A 16,242-nucleotide genomic window follows, 5' to 3' on the forward strand; every position below is an offset into this window, starting at 1 on the left:
CCTGGCACTTCTAAACTGGGCACCTTTGCACAGCTATACAAGTCGGCTATCATAATTCAGACTGCTACTTCATCATTCAGAGTAGTTGAAACATGACCACCACTTTTTAATTTTATAATATGGTGCAGCAGTATGTCTGATTTATTTTCAACAAAAAAATCTACCGACACTTGAAAACAAAAAGAAAGTACTTTTTCTCACTCAGGATGTCGTAATATTGAAGAAAACATATTCCGAAACACTTAGGATTGACAATTTGACACATCACGGGTACAGGTAATACTTTTGTTCATTCTTGTTCTATAGAGATAGTCTGCATCATACGACAAAACTGTCCGTCAGCTTTTTATAAAAGGAGCTTGAGACAATACATTTCTGCACCAGGTCCTGCGGAAAGTTGTTGCAGTTTCTTGTCGACTTGTCTAATCTTGTGAAATGATAACTGTGTATTATTGTGCTGGATATAGCCACTGCAGATAGGATACATATTTTGCGAGTTAGGTGCTACAATACGATCTGGTCAATATTTACCAAGAAAACAACTGGATAAATGAATAATTGATATTTTTAGTCACGAAGACAAGCATATGTCATGCATTGTGCTATGAGGGAGATTTTGCTCGTACAGCGGTGCTACAACCTACTCTTATCTCGAATTCCAACTGTCAATGGATCTTTACGTGTCATCCAGACAACTAGAAAACTGTCCTTGTCAGGCCCCCCTTTCTGCATTACCGACAAGGAGAAACTATGCTGGAAGATACTGATGAACTTTCTCGGCCAACACTCGAAGTGCCAGAGTTATGACCCTTGTGTAGCAATATCGTCGTCGCGACATTGTTTTTAAATTTATAGACAAGGAATGGAGAAATAAGATGGTTTAAACAATATTTTTATCTTTACAAATTATTGTCTATTGTCAGTATATTAGCTATAGTATGAGTTTATTTAAAACGCAAAATAGTGCGAGAATAACAGAAAAGAGGGTCTAAGTTCAAGGATAGATTGTGTCGAAAAACATGTGATAGAAAAATCACGATTGCATCATTTGGCTTAATTACATCATATTTGACCAATTAGATAATTGAACGTCTAAAACCCATAGCTACAAAACTATCATACTTGTGAAGCTTATTGATTTTCAGCGATTTCCGATCGAATCCTTTGAAAATCACACCTAAGGTCTGTTCCAGGTGATACCCCGACTCGAAAAATGCTTGCCATACCTTCTCAGAACATAAACATTTCGACTACGCGTGCGTTAAATGGGGCACTTGCATTTCGCATTAAGGTAGACAGGTACTTCACAAACTCGGTGCATTCGGTTAGAAATGTCTAGTGAAGAAGAATTGTTTCGCGACAATAATACTTATTAGGTTTTCACAATTTGAAGCTTGTTTGAAACAATATCAGATTGATATGTTTTTTTTTCTGTTTCCACCATGCTTATTTCGCACAAAAATTCTCACTGGATTATTTTTGAAAAGTCGGCACATGTCAGAAACATGCGAACTTTCGGAAATAAGTAAATTGGTGTAAAAGGTTAGCCCTTATTTAAATTTGAATAAATATGTCGAGTAAAATGATTCCAAATTTTGTTTTCTGAGACTTTATAGCTCTGATTGAGAGAAACGAGCATTTTTTTTTTACCTTTTTCAGAACACTTTTAGGGGTTAAAATGAACTGCTGTTGTAAGACAGAAACCAATTTTCGAATTTCGTTTTCCTGCAATTTAGATCTTAAGGCTGAAACACAACTATTTTCAAAGGCATATATAAATCATATATAAGAGCAAAAAATAAATCCATAGATCATTTCAAATTTTTGACATGTTCGGGAAATAAGCAATTTTGTGGGAATCACTTTTCAACTTTTTATGAAAATAAAAGAAAAAATAGTTGTTTGATATTCATAAAAAAAATTGCAGCATTCTGTGAATATTCCTTAGATGTAACCAATTAGTCACTGAAAATGACGTCATTCTGGCAAAAATTATATTTTTGCCAATATATACATCAACAGATTTTAACATTCCCCACTGTTCATTACATTATCGATATTCATAGAATTGCATTGCAGCAGATTGAATGGCAATCTGATTAAAACACAGATTCTATTTAGGGTTTCACGCTATTGTTTTTGTTAAGATTATTATTATTATTAATTTTTTTTTCCACTTGAGCATATCTCAGAAACTACTTGTCGGATCGATTCGATGTCTTCGATAATGTACCTTGGCCGCTATTGGCTAATCCAGTTTGTAGGTTGTAGGTTAATTATTTATTGCTCGATTTGTATAAAACAAAGTTCATATGCTCAATGCTGCAAAGTCTAAACTTTTTTATTACCGACAAAGTTTTCTGTCGGCACCGGAAATGACGTAATTTTGACAAAAACCATAATTTTGGCGATTAGGAACGTCTTTTCGCAAGCAAATATTATTTTTTTTTTAAATAAGTAAAAAGATATGTCTTGTAAAGGCGAAAAAAAAGTTGAAAGCAGTTTTTTTAATTTTGATTTCATTTTACGCCATTTCAATTTAAAGGTGAAAAGGCGTAATTTTGACAAAAACCATAATTTTGGCGATTAGGAACGTCTTTTCGCAAGCAAATATTTTTTTTCTTAAAATAAGTAAAAAGTAAAAAAGATGTGTCATGTAAAGGCGAAAAAAAATGTCCTAAGCAGTTTTTTTAATTTTGATTTCATTTTACGCCATTTCAATTTAAAGGTGAAAAAGGCGTAAAATGGTCTATTCGCAACCCATTAAGGCTTTTCATATTTTAAAATATTTCTTCGCAGCTTTCATAAAGGTGTAGCAATAATCCATACGCAGAGAATGTATGTGAAAATTAGTTTGTAATATGAGCAGTTGCCGAGAAATGGGCAATTTTGCATGAGTCACTTTTTACGCTATTTCGCCTGTAAACGAGTCAATTGTTATTGGATTTTCATAAAAGTGACACCATTTGATGCATAAGGTCAATTTTGACTAGGTCAAACCAATTTAACATTTTCGATGTCACCGGAAATGACGTAATTTGGGCAAAACAAAAACTGTATTTATAGCCTTCGAAACAAATAATTTATTCAAATGAGTCGTTTTTGTTACTTGTTTAAAATTTTGATATTTGATTCCAATCAACTAATAGAATGAACCCATACGATCATATAGATATCACAAAATGGTTTCTAACTTGTACGGTTGCAGAGAAATAGACGATTTTCAACAGGTCACTTTTCAACGTTTTTGATCCATAAAAGTGTCAATTATTATTCGATTTTCATAAAATGTTCACCATGTGATGCCTAAAGCTATTTAGGATTTAATATAAGTAATTTAAGATTTTCATTATCACCGGAAGTAACGTCATTTTTGCAAGAACTGTATTTTGAGCCTTCAAAACAGATATTTTATTCAAATGAGTCTGATTTGTATTGTATTTAAAATTACGATATTTGATTCCAATCAACAAATAGAATTAACCCATGCGATCATACAGATACCAAAAAAGATTTCTAACTTATACGGTTGCAGAGAAATAAACGATTTTCTACAAGTCACTTTTCAAGGTTTTTGGTCTATAAAAGTGGCAATTATTATTCGATTTACATAAAATTTTCACCATGGGATGCCTTATCCCATTTCTGATTTCATAAAACTAATTGAACATTTTCATTATCACCGGAAGTACTGTACACTTACATGTAACAAATGTATAAAATAAATTGATATTGCTAGATTTGGTTGATTCTGCGTCCATTTGATTTGATGTGTGCAATGCTTATGCGCAAACCTGTTTAACGGTTTCATTGGTATGTTTAGAGCAACGTTGCACCGGTGAAACCCGTCATTACTGCATCGCAGTTCTAGTTTGTTTCGTTTTTATAGTTCAAAATTTCGTTTTTATTGTGTTTCCTACCCTAGAATCTGGAAGAGTTGTTATTATTGACGTGTTCTGGATGATGTGAGGGATTAGCCATTGAAACGGTTGTTACGGCGAGTTCTTGGGCTGTGGATAAACCACTAGAAGCTTAACACTGATTGATTAATCAATGTCTGATGTCATAAGATCAAAAGTCGCGCTGTTGACCCCCGACGTGAACTTCAACTATAACTTGTCAGATCTTAAGGTAGTGTAGACCATCGAAGAGTATAAAAAACAAAACGAAATATAGATCTGTATTTTAATCGGATTGGAATAGTAACCTTTGCGATAAAGTGTAAAATATTTGTAAGATATCTTTAAAAAATTTGGATTTACAATAGTTTCACAGTAGTAGAAAAGAAAACAAAAATAAACGAATGTTAGGAAAATATAGTCCCTTAAATAATGGAATATTGTTATGCACAATTTCAAGATGAAAAACAGCGGCTGCCAGGCAGGATACGCCCATATTTTCGAGAGATGGATAGAGAACAAGCTAAAAAGAAAGTGATTCTTCCTACAATCAAGGGCCATAATTCAGGAAATTACAATTAGATATGCGCAAATATCGACATGAACCGAGATCTTTGTGTTATAAACTTACATTTCAAGTTTCAACAAAATCGGATAAAAATAGTGACATCTATAGGGTCCACAACCTTGATATACCATATTTTTACGCTATTTGAGAACGAACAGCGGCCATTTTATCTGTCAATTTTGGGCCGATTTACACGAAATTCGAACTCAGCCATCCTTAGGGTGTAACGGTGATATAATAATACGGTTTTTTTTTTAATCGGATAAAAATTATGACCTCTATAGGGTCCACAAGCTAAAAACGCGATTTTTCGTACAATCAGGGGCCATAATTCAAGAAGTTACGGTACGATATGCGCGAATATCAAAAGAAATCGAGATGTTTCGGTTATCAACTTACATTTCAAGTTTCAACAAAATCGGATAAAAATTGTGACCTCTATAGGGTCCACAACCTTGATATACCATATTTTTACGCTATTTGAGAACGAACGGCGGCCATTTTGTCTGTCAATTTTTGGCCGATTTTCACGAAATTCAAACTCAGCCATCCTTAGGGTGTAACGGTGATATAATAATACGGTTTTTAAAATCGGATAAAAATTATGACCTCTATAGGGTCCACAAGCTAAAAACGCGATTTTTCGTACAATCAGGGGCCATAATTCAAGAAGTTAAGGTACGATATGCGCGAATATCAAAAGAAATCGAGATGTTTCGATTATCAACTTACATTTCAAGTTTCACGAAATTCGAACTCAGCCGTCCTTAGGGTGTAACGGTGATATAATAATACGGTTTTTTTAATCGGATAAAAATTATGACCTCTATAGTGTCCAGAAGCTAAAAACGCGATTTTTCGTACAATCAGGGGCCATAATTCAGGAAATCACGGTCCGATATGCGCGAATATCGAAAGGACCTGAGATCTTTTGGTTATAAACTTACATTTCAAATTTCAACAAAATCGGATTAAAATTGTGACCTCTATAGGGTCCACAACCTTGATATACCATATTTTTACGCTATTTGAGAACGAACGGCAGCTATTTTGTCTGTCAGTTTTCGGTCGATTTTCACGAAATTCGAACTCAGCAGTCGTCCTAAGGGTGTAACGGTGATATAATAATGCGGTTTTTTTTAAATAAGATAAAAAATTATGACCTCTATAGGGTCCACAAGCTAAAAACGCGATTTTTCGTACAATCAGGGGCCATAAATCAGGAAGTTACAGTCCGATATGCGCGAATATCGAAAGGAACCGAGATATTTGGGTTATAAACTTACATTTCAAGTTTAAACAAAATCGGATAAAAATTGTGACCTCTATAGTGTCCACAAGCTAAAAACGTGATTTTTCGTACACACAGGGGCCATAATCCATGAAGTTTCGATCCGATACATGCCAATATCGAAAGGAATCGAGATCTTTTGGAGATAAACCTATATTTCAAGTTTCGTCAAAATCGGATAAGAATTGTGACCTGTAGAGTGTCCACAAACAAATTGTGGACGGGCGGACGGACAGGGGCGACGACAATATACGTCCACATGAAAATGTGGGCATATAATGTGCCAAACAATTATATTACTGTAGTTATTTGAGAAACATAATACAGTGAATTATAAACCAATGAAAATTTTAAAAAAGAAATACTGCCTACGTTCTAAATATACACGTAAATTCTGTGTACGGGCTCTACAAAGCCGGGTCGCAAATTAAGGTCGGTTAAAAACTGTTTACCAAAATTAGATACATTTGACCTGACCAGTTAGCGACCATTCTTAATCTACACAGTAATGGCTCGTATGTAAGTGAATTTCTTTTAAAGATCCATTATGTAAGAGCCACATTTGCCTATTGCATGTCTTCCTTTAGGCCCTAAATATTATTTAAATTATTAATTAGACATTTATTCTCATGACCAGTAGGCCTACATAATCAACTCTCTAAAGCATCGGATGGTCGTGATTTTTAATGGAGTGAAATGGATAATCGAGAATATTGTTATTATCGTAAAAATGGTAGCAATGGAAATCGAGACTGCGATTTTCTTATTATATCAAAACTCCCAACATTTATAGCTTCGCTCAGAATTATGTAATTTGACTGAAGTGTCAATATATTCCTTTATCATTATCTATTTTTAAACTATAATATTTAAACTATCAGCTCTTTATCTTAATCTTTAGATAACAGTCACATGTCATGTTATTGATGTAATAACTGTCTAAATGATCTTATATAATACATAGTAGTATTATTTTTGTTGAACGTTTCATTAGGAATTGCGCTACATAGAAAATTAGTTGATCACCATGCCAGTCTTGGCTCAATTTTAAAATTTCCAACAGTTCTCAAGGCAAATTTTAAGCCACTGAATAATGCAAACCGCCATAACCAATGGACATTGTGGACCGAGTAACGTTTGAGTAGGTCTTGCAGCCTCCTTCCACAATTCCATCACATGTCAGCGGGTTAAAATTTGCATGTAGCTTATATCGATATAAAAAAATTACAACTTTCGGACGGAGGGAAATTAAATATTCAAGTTAGTGGGACAAACAACCGTGGTCTGGGATTCAGTAAATAACTCTTTGAAAAGAGTTATATTCTACTGGACCGAAACAACCACCAATACATCCAAGTAGGGTGAAACGACTTAAAGCAAACCCAGCACCCCTTGTCCACTTAGGCTCGTCCAGATAACTAGGCCAAACATGGCTGTTTCCAGTAGTAAGATGTCAACAAACTTCGATTTTACGAAGGAGAAAGGCTATAAAACTTGACCTGAACTTAGTTCTCACAAGAAAGAAAGCAATGGGGTGACCATTCGAGGTATTTCATGAAATTTGGAATAAAAGTAGACTTGATTCATTTAACTTAAACGATGTCTTTAGAAATTTTCATGATATTTGGAATGAAAGTAGATTGATTCATTTAACTCGACAAAGTTATTTACGAGTACGAGTGAAAAATCCGCATTAACGGCTTGGAAATACTCGGAATAAGCCGTCGTTTCCTTAATTGGTTTCCTTTTTTTATGTTAATTTTTAAAACTTACGGGAGCCACGGTGGCTAGGTGGGTTAGACGCTGGCTCGCTAGCCTGGAGGTCGGGTGTTCGATCCCTGCATTGGCCGAGAAAGTTCATCGGGATTTTCCGACGTGGTTTTCCCTTGTCAGTGGTGCAGAACGGAGGGCCTGGCAAGAACAGCTGTCTAGTCCTTCGGATGAGACGAAAAACCGAGGTCCCATGTATAGATTGGAATGCACGTAAAAGATCCCTTGGCAATTTTAATTCGATATAAGAGTAGGCAAAATTTCCCTCATAGCACACTGTATGGCGTATGCCCGTCTTCATTAGCCCAGTATAGGAGCAGAACAGTAGGACGTTAAACCCCATTTCATTTCATTTTAAAACTTACAACCTTGATCTAAATATTCGAATAGCTGAGATCAATCCGATTCCAAAAATATAAGATTCATTGGAAGTTATCTCAGTTTATTGTTCGATATTTTCTCGCCATTTTCCCAACCATTTTCTAATCATTTTCTGATGCTTCTGGGTTTTGAACGACTTAATCGATTTTTTGCAACGGAAAGTAAATCTGATTCAAGCAATACAGTCTCAACAATATCTTTTTTATTTTTAGATTACCTTTTGATCAGGGGGAATGGTTCTCGTTATATTTTAGCAGTATGTTAGTTGACTCGACTTCACACTTCAGCCCGTTTCATTACTTGTTACGTTAAATCTTAGCAAGTTAATTTAAAACGTAGACAGATATCCAGATCATAAAGCCATCGCCGTTAATTATATTTGTGTCCACTTTAAAGATCACTTGGCAGTTGGAATTCGATATAAGAGTAGGCCTATTTAATTTCGTATTAATAACCGTGCAATTGAAGGTTGTATAATTTTCCAAATAATCATTCCATGACACAAGGGGATCACGATGGCTAAGTGGGTAAGATGCTGGCTCACTAGCCTGGAGGTCGGGTGTTCGATCGCTGAATTGGCCGAGAAAGTTCATCCAGATTTCCCAGCGTGGTTCCCCATTGTCAGTGATGCAGAACGGAGGGCCTGACAAGGACAGCTGTCTAGTCGTTCGGATGGGACGAAAAACCGAGGTCCCGTGTATACATTGGCGTGCACTTAAAAGATCCCTTGACAGTTGGAATTCGATATAAGAGTAGGCCGTAGTGCCGCTGTCCGGGCCAAATTTCCTTCATAGCACACAGTATGGCGTATGCCCGTCTTCATTAGTCCAGTTCGGAGCAGAACAGTAGGACGTTAAACCACATTTCATTTCATTTCATTTAATTTCCACGACACAATTTACTTGTTCGACATTTTCCTGCCATTTTTGAGTTATTTCCCGATATTTTCATTTCATTTTCTCATCTGTCCCGTTTTTCAACATCTAGACCCGCATTTTAAAGTTCTGGAACGGGGAGTCAATTCGATTACAGCAATACAAGTCTTAGTTATTTCCCAGATTTTTACTCAATATATATACATGTACCTATATAACTTCGAGTTTTGATCGATATTATTAATTCCTTTTCCTTGTTGAGATTCTTTATATAACCCATGACATGTGACAGAAACTGAAAGTGAATATGAAAGCTTTTTAAAATATCTGCCTAGCAGATTTAGTTATTATTAATTTTTGTGTGTGTGTGTGTGTGTATTTTCTGCAAATCGGATTTCCCAGAATCTAACCATAGGATCTTTATGAAACTTTGACCTACCTCCCCCAAAATGGGGTGGGAACGTTGATTAAATATATTTTCAAAACGTTTTACGAATCCGAAATCACCGAATTTTACGAACGAAGAAATTGGCCTACATACCCATAACTCTGTGATTATGTGACCTATTCTTCTGATTCTTTTTTCTTTGAGTACCTGGAGGTCGGGTGTTCGATCCCTGCATTGGCCGAGAAAGTTTATCTGGATTTCCGACGTGGTTTCCCCTTGTCAGTGGTGCAGAACGGAGGGCCTGACAAGGACAGCTGTCTAGTCATTCGGATGAGACGAAAAACCGAGGTCCCGTGTATACATTGGAATGCATGTAAAAGATCCCTGGGCAGTTGGAATTCGATATAAGAGTAGGCGATAGTGCCGGTGCCCGGGCAAAATTTCCCTGTATGGCGTATGCCCGTCTTCATTAGCCCAGTATAGGAGCAGAACAGTAGGACGTTAAACCCCATTTCAATCATTTCATTTCACCTTGAAATATTTACTTCAAATCTGCTATTTCCGATTTTCGAATTTCGAAAATTACATCCTTGACATTTCGTCCCGGAAGTAAAAATGAATTGACAACTTCTTTAATTTTGGTACGATTTTCATGAAATTTGGTATGTATATAGATCTCATTGACCTAACTTCAACGATACCATTAGATATGTCATAACTAGGAGAAATTAAGGATCAAAATTTAAAACAAAATCGACTAAATATAGGTCAGATTGTCATGCATTTTTTTTTCTGCACTAGCTGAGGAATTCCTGTTGCGTACACAAAATATGAAGTCTATCGATAGAACCGGAAGTGCCACCATCTTAAAACGTGAAACGTCCCTAAGGCTTTTGCGATATTATACTTACAGACATGGTAGTTACATTTTCAGAATCCTTGAAGGAATGCCTATTACTTTCAGAGCTGAAATTTGATTTAGGTCAACTGATGGTCACCATTTTGAAGTGAATATGATGAATAGTGAAAAATCTACATTAACGGGCTTGTAAATAAATACAATAGGCCGTAGTATGTTAAATGCGTCTTCTATTTCTGAAATTAATACATTTCAGGATAGCCTGGCTCATGGTCGAATGTTTGGTATTTGAATATTTCAAAAATTAACGTTTTTCGTGCCGACAAAGTTGTTTAGGAGTGAAAAATTCCAATTAACGGCATGAAAATAATTGAAATCGGTCGGCGTTTCTTGAATTCGTATCCTATTTCAGAAATTAATACATTTTTGGTTAGCCTACTTCCAAGAATGGGTGCTGGCCTTGGAATCGATATATTTTCAAAACGTTTTACGAATCCGAAATCACCGAAATTTACTGATGAAAAAATTGACCTACAGAGCGGCAATTTTGTGATTTTGTGATCTATTTTTACTTATTCTTAAAACATTTACTTTAAATCTGATATTTCCGATTTTCGAAATTCGAATATTGACAGCTCATCCCGGAAGTAAAACAAACATGATAACTTCTTGACTATTAGTACGATTTTCATAAAATTTAGAATGTAAGAAGACCTGGTTGATCCAACTTCAACGAAGTCATTAGACATTTTCTAACTTTTCTCCCCCTTGAGAAAATAAGGATCAAATTTTTCATTAAAATCGACAAAAATTATGTCCGATTGCCCTGGATTTTTTTTTCTATACTAGGTAAGAAATTAATGATGCGTACACAAAATATGAAGTCTATCGATCGAACCGGAAGTGCCACCATCTTGAAACGTGAAAAATCCCTGAAGCTTTTGCGATATTATACTTAAAGACATTAACGGGCTTGTAAATAAACACAATAGACCGTAGTAATGGCATAGTATGTTCAATGCGTCTCCTATTTCTGAAATTAATAAATTTCAGGATAGCCTGGCTCATGGTCGAATGTTTGGTATTTAAATATTTCCAAAAATTCGAATATTGCCCTTTGCGTTTATCGTGCCGACAAAGTTGTTTAGGAGTAAAAAATTCCAAATAACGGCTTGAATATAATCGAAATCAGCCGGCGTTTCGTGAATTCGTCTCCTATTTCCGAAATTAATACATTTCTGGTTAGCCTTGGAATCAATATATTTTCAAAACGTTTTACGAATCCGAAATCACCGGATTTTAGGAACGAAGAATTTGACCTACACACCCATAACTCTGTGACTATGTAATCTTTGTTACTAATTTTTTTTTTCTTTGAGTACCTTTAAATATTTACTTCAAATCTGCTATTTCCGATTTTCGAGAGAGAGAGAGAGAGAGAGAGAGAGAGAGAGAGAGAAATGAGGTTCAACGTCCACTCGACACAAACTAGGTCATTTTGGGACTAACATATGGTTTAATTTTATTTCAATAATTCGCTTGCGCGTAGGGGTCTTTAGCAGTGGGAGGAAACCGGAGGACCCGGAGAAAACCCTCGAGGTTGGACAGGCGACCCTACTCCTTGTCACGTACAACCGGGGATTCGAAACCACCCCAGTTGACTCAATGACGGGCTTTATGATACAGCATGCACGTGCTAACCATTCGGCCATCCACCCCTGCCCCTCCCCCCCATTTTCGAATTTCGAAAATTACGTCATTAACATTTCGTCCAGGATGTAAAACAGAACTGACAACTTCTTTGATATTTGTACGATTTTCATGAAATTGGAATGTATGTACATCTCATTGACCCAACTTCAACGATACCATTAGATATGCCCTAACGTATCTCCCTTTGGAGAAATTAAGGATCAAATTTTTAAAAAAATCGACTAAATATAGATCAGATTGCCTTGAATTTTTTTTTTCTATACTAGATAAGAAATTACTGATGCGTACACAAAATATGATGTCTATCGATACAACATTACAACCGGAAGTGCCACCATCTTGAAACGTGAAAAATCCATCAGGCTTTTGCGATATTATACTTACAGACATGGGTGTTATATTTTCTGAATCCCTGAAGGAATGTCCAAAAAAGGTTCAGAACAGAATTTTGATTTCGGTCAACTGATGGTCTCCATTTGGAATTTAATATGAAGAACAGTGAAAAATCCACTTTAACGGGTGTGAAAATAAACACAATAGGCTGTAGTATGTTCAGTGCGTCTCCTATTTCGGAAATTAGTACATTTCAGGATAGTCCTCGATCAAGGTCGAATTTTTGCTGTTTGAAAATTTCAAAATTTTGAATTTCGCCTTTGACCTTTAACGTGCCGACAAAGTTGTTTGCAGGACAATTTATGTCTTTAATTTTCAAAATTTACAAATTTATCCTAAATATTCGAACAGCTGAGGTCAATCTGATTCAAAAAATATAAGTTCCGTTCAAAGTTATCTCATTTATTTTTTCGATATTTACCTGCCATTTTTTTAGTTCTTTCCCGCCATTTTCTCATCCGTCCAGTTTTTAAACGGCTTGATCCATTTTTCTGAAACTTCTGGAACGGGAGATCATTCCAATTACAGCAATCCAAGTCCCAATTATTTCCCTTTACTTTTCAGATTTTTTTTTTTTTTTTGCTCGGGTGCAATGTTTTTCAGTATGTTTAGAGTTGTTCACCGTTTTTGATAATTATTTTTTTCTTGTTCTTTTTTCTTCTAAGATACTTGATATAATCCATGTCACGTGACGATGAATATGAAAGCTTTCATATCTGCATGAGACAGTAGCAGATCTAGTTATTATTATTTTTTTTTTCTTTTGTGTGTGTAGTTTCTGCAAATCGGATTTCTCAGAATCTAACCATAGGATCTTTCTGAATCTTTGCCCCCCCCCCCCCACAAAAAAAAATATGGGGTGCGGTTGTTGATTAAATATATTTCCAAAACGTTTTAGGAATCCGAAATCACCGAATTTTACGAACGAGGAAATTGACCTACATACCTATAACTCGGTGACTATTTGACTTATGTTACTAATTTATGTTTCTTTGAGTACCATTGACATTTCATCCCGGAAGTAAAACAGAACTGACAACCGGAAGTGCACCATCTTGAAACGTGAAAAGTCTTTAAAGCTTTTGTGATATTATACTTACAGACATGGGAGTTACATTTTCTGAATCCTGGCGTCGTTTCTATTTCCCGGTAGTACGTGACAAGGAGTAGGGTCGCCTGTCCAACCTCGTGGGTTTTCTTCGGGTCCTCCGGTTTTCTCCCTCAGCTAAAGACCCCTACGCGCAAGCGAATTATTGAAATAAAATTCAACCATGTGTTAGTCCCGTAATGACCTAGTTTGTGTCGAGTGGACGTTAAATCGCATTTCTCTCTCTTTTGCCGATTTTAATAATTCTTTTTCCTTTTTGAGATTCTTTATATAACCCATCGACATGTGACCGTGAATATGTAAAAACGAGGAATTTTACCCGTTTGAAATGTTTAGTACCGTTATTATACTTTAGTCAATAATACTTTCATCATTTTGACAAAGTCAGTAACACCTGATGTTAAGTGATGTCTGGTTGAAACATTCCTCTTTTTAACCCGGTCAGATTTTAGCCGATTTTGTTTTTATTAAATTCACGTTATTCAATTTAATGTCTTTAAAAACTGAAGAAATTCAAATCACAAGTTGATCGCAAACGATTAAGCTGGTCAGTAAGAGCTTATTTGTCAAGTTTTGTAAAAATCGGTTGCTAATCACAGGTACTGGGCAAATTAACTGTTAAAACAGAAAATCTTGCCTGTTGAAATGTTTACCCTGATAACCAAATTAATAATTCTGTTCTCTTTAAGATTGTTGACAAGATCAATGACAACTGATTTGAAGTCCATTCCTGGTTGTCATTACTTAGGCAGTTTTTGACCGATTTAATTCGTAACAAATAACGGCAAATTTTGCCCGGTTGAAATGTTTTTCGTTATAACTCAGCAAGTTTTTTGCTGATTTTAATAATTATTTTTCCTTTTTATACACCCACATTGAAATGTGGTCGTATATTGTCGTCGCCCCCGTCCGTCGGTCCGGCGTCTACAATTGATTGTGGACGCTCTAGAGGCTAAAGTTAATATCCGATTGACTTTATATTTATACACAGTTTTTAAGGTCATGCGACGAAGAAGCCTATTGATTTTCACTTGATCACTTTGAAAAAGCTTGTGGACGCTCTAGAGGCTAAAGTTAATATCCGATTGACCTTGAATTTATACACAGTGTTTAAGGTCATCAGACGAAAAAGCTATTGATTTTCAACGATTTCCGATAATTATGGCCAGAGTTGTGGCCCTTGAGAACTGCTTTAAAGACCAAAGTTATCATCTGATTGATTTCATATTTATACACCGTGTTTACGCCTATATATAATCATTTCGATAGACTTTCGATTGATACATAGAGTTTGAGGTCTTGAGACGAACAAGTATATTTATTTTCAATGAATTTTGGTAACTTGAAATGTTTTGTATACAAAACGTTAGCATGAGCTAAACAATTTCTAGTGAATTATAAATCTTTCATTACCATCAAAAGCAAGAATATACAACTCATGTTGTCTTCCCGGGCGATTTAGCTGCTGTGGGCGTATGTTTCGGTGCCTGGCAACCTATCTTTGAGATTATTTATGTCACCAATGACATGTAACAGGAAGTGACCGTGAATATATGTAAATACGGGAAATTTTACCCGGTTGAAATGTTTAGTACCGTTATACACTAGTCAATAATACTTTCACCATTTTGACAAAGTTAGTAACACCTGACGTGAAGTTTTGTAAAAATATGTGACGATGAATATGAAAGCTTTCATATCTGCATGGGACAGTAGCAGATCTAGCTTTTTTTGTTTTTGTTTTTTTTTTGTTATTTTCCCATAAATCTTATATCTCAGAATCAAACTATGGGATCTTTCTGAAACTTTGACCTACCCCCCCCCCCCCAAGAATGGTTGGTGGCTGCGGATTAAAAATATTTTCAAAACGTTTTACGAATTCGAAATCGCCGAATTTTACGAACGAAAGAAACTTACAAACTTTGTGGTTTTTTGACCGATTTTACTAATTCTTTTTTCTTTGAGTACCTTGAAAAAAATTATTTTCATCTGCAATTTCAGATTTTCGAATTTCGAAAATTCGTCGCTGTCATTTCGTCCCGGAAGTTGAGACCAACTTGGCAACTTCTTTAATATAAGCACGATTTTCATGAAATTTATAATGTAAGTAGATATTACTGATGCGACTTGAAAAAAGGTCATTAGAAATGTTCAAACTTATCTCCCCTTGGAGTAATTATCCATCACCAATTTCCTATTGACGGTTAGGGTTGTCATTACGGTTTTTACAAGCTCTAATTTAATTTCTCCGACACCTCATTATTTTATTACACCAATCACCTTCATTTGAACAAATCTGCATAGCACTACCAAGACAAAATATATACCTATTGAACTCAGTTGAGATCCATGACATGGTCTACATTTGCCGCCTTAAGAAGCCCCAAGATGGATCAATTATTTGAAAAAAAAATGTATTTAAAATATACTTACCGAACTGGCGAAAACCACACGAAATGTTGTGAACACTCGTCGACCGCAGGTGTTCGGCACAGAGTGACATGTATTGGTGTACTGAGTAGAGTAATAACTGAACGTTGAATTAGCGTATAAACGCAGGTAAGTATGGCTTGAATTTGTGTAACATGTTATTGCCACATCGTACTCTGTTTCTAAAATAAAATGGTAAGACTCATTGCACATTGAAAGTAGATATAATTTGATTCTGTACAAGTTATTTTGCCTGCAGCCAAAATTTCTAGCTTGCTTAGAAACACAATTCCACTACATGGTCCTCCCAAAAAAACAAACTATACATTTTTGGAAAGCTTTGAACACCAGGAACACAAATCCAGAGAGTTCCAAGCAAAAGTCTGCACTAACTCGATTTAGGGCCAGATGAAAATTGTGACAATTGTTAAATAAATGCTATATTTTTACTAATAATTGTGAAGTTGATATAAAATTAAATAGTGACGAAAACACCCGATGCCTTCATCCTAGGCAAAGAATATGCTATTGGTTAAATTTTGATTTAAACCAAAATGCAGAAAACAT

The 16,242-nt window shown here is 35.5% G+C and overlaps 1 long non-coding RNA gene across 1 annotated transcript in view; it reads right to left on the minus strand.

Annotated features, from left to right (window-relative positions):
- The window catches only part of LOC130012144 (uncharacterized), a 56,007-nt gene extending 40,206 nt beyond the window's left edge, over nucleotides 1-15,801 (minus strand). The window contains exon 1 of the long non-coding RNA XR_008787474.1: nucleotides 15,679-15,801. This is a non-coding gene — a long non-coding RNA (uncharacterized LOC130012144). The remainder of the gene's footprint in view (nucleotides 1-15,678) is intronic.
- Between the last annotated feature and the right edge of the window lie 441 nt (nucleotides 15,802-16,242).

The sequence above is a fragment of the Patella vulgata genome, chromosome 1, assembly GCF_932274485.2.
Source record: "Patella vulgata chromosome 1, xgPatVulg1.2, whole genome shotgun sequence".
NCBI lineage: Eukaryota > Metazoa > Mollusca > Gastropoda > Patellidae > Patella > Patella vulgata.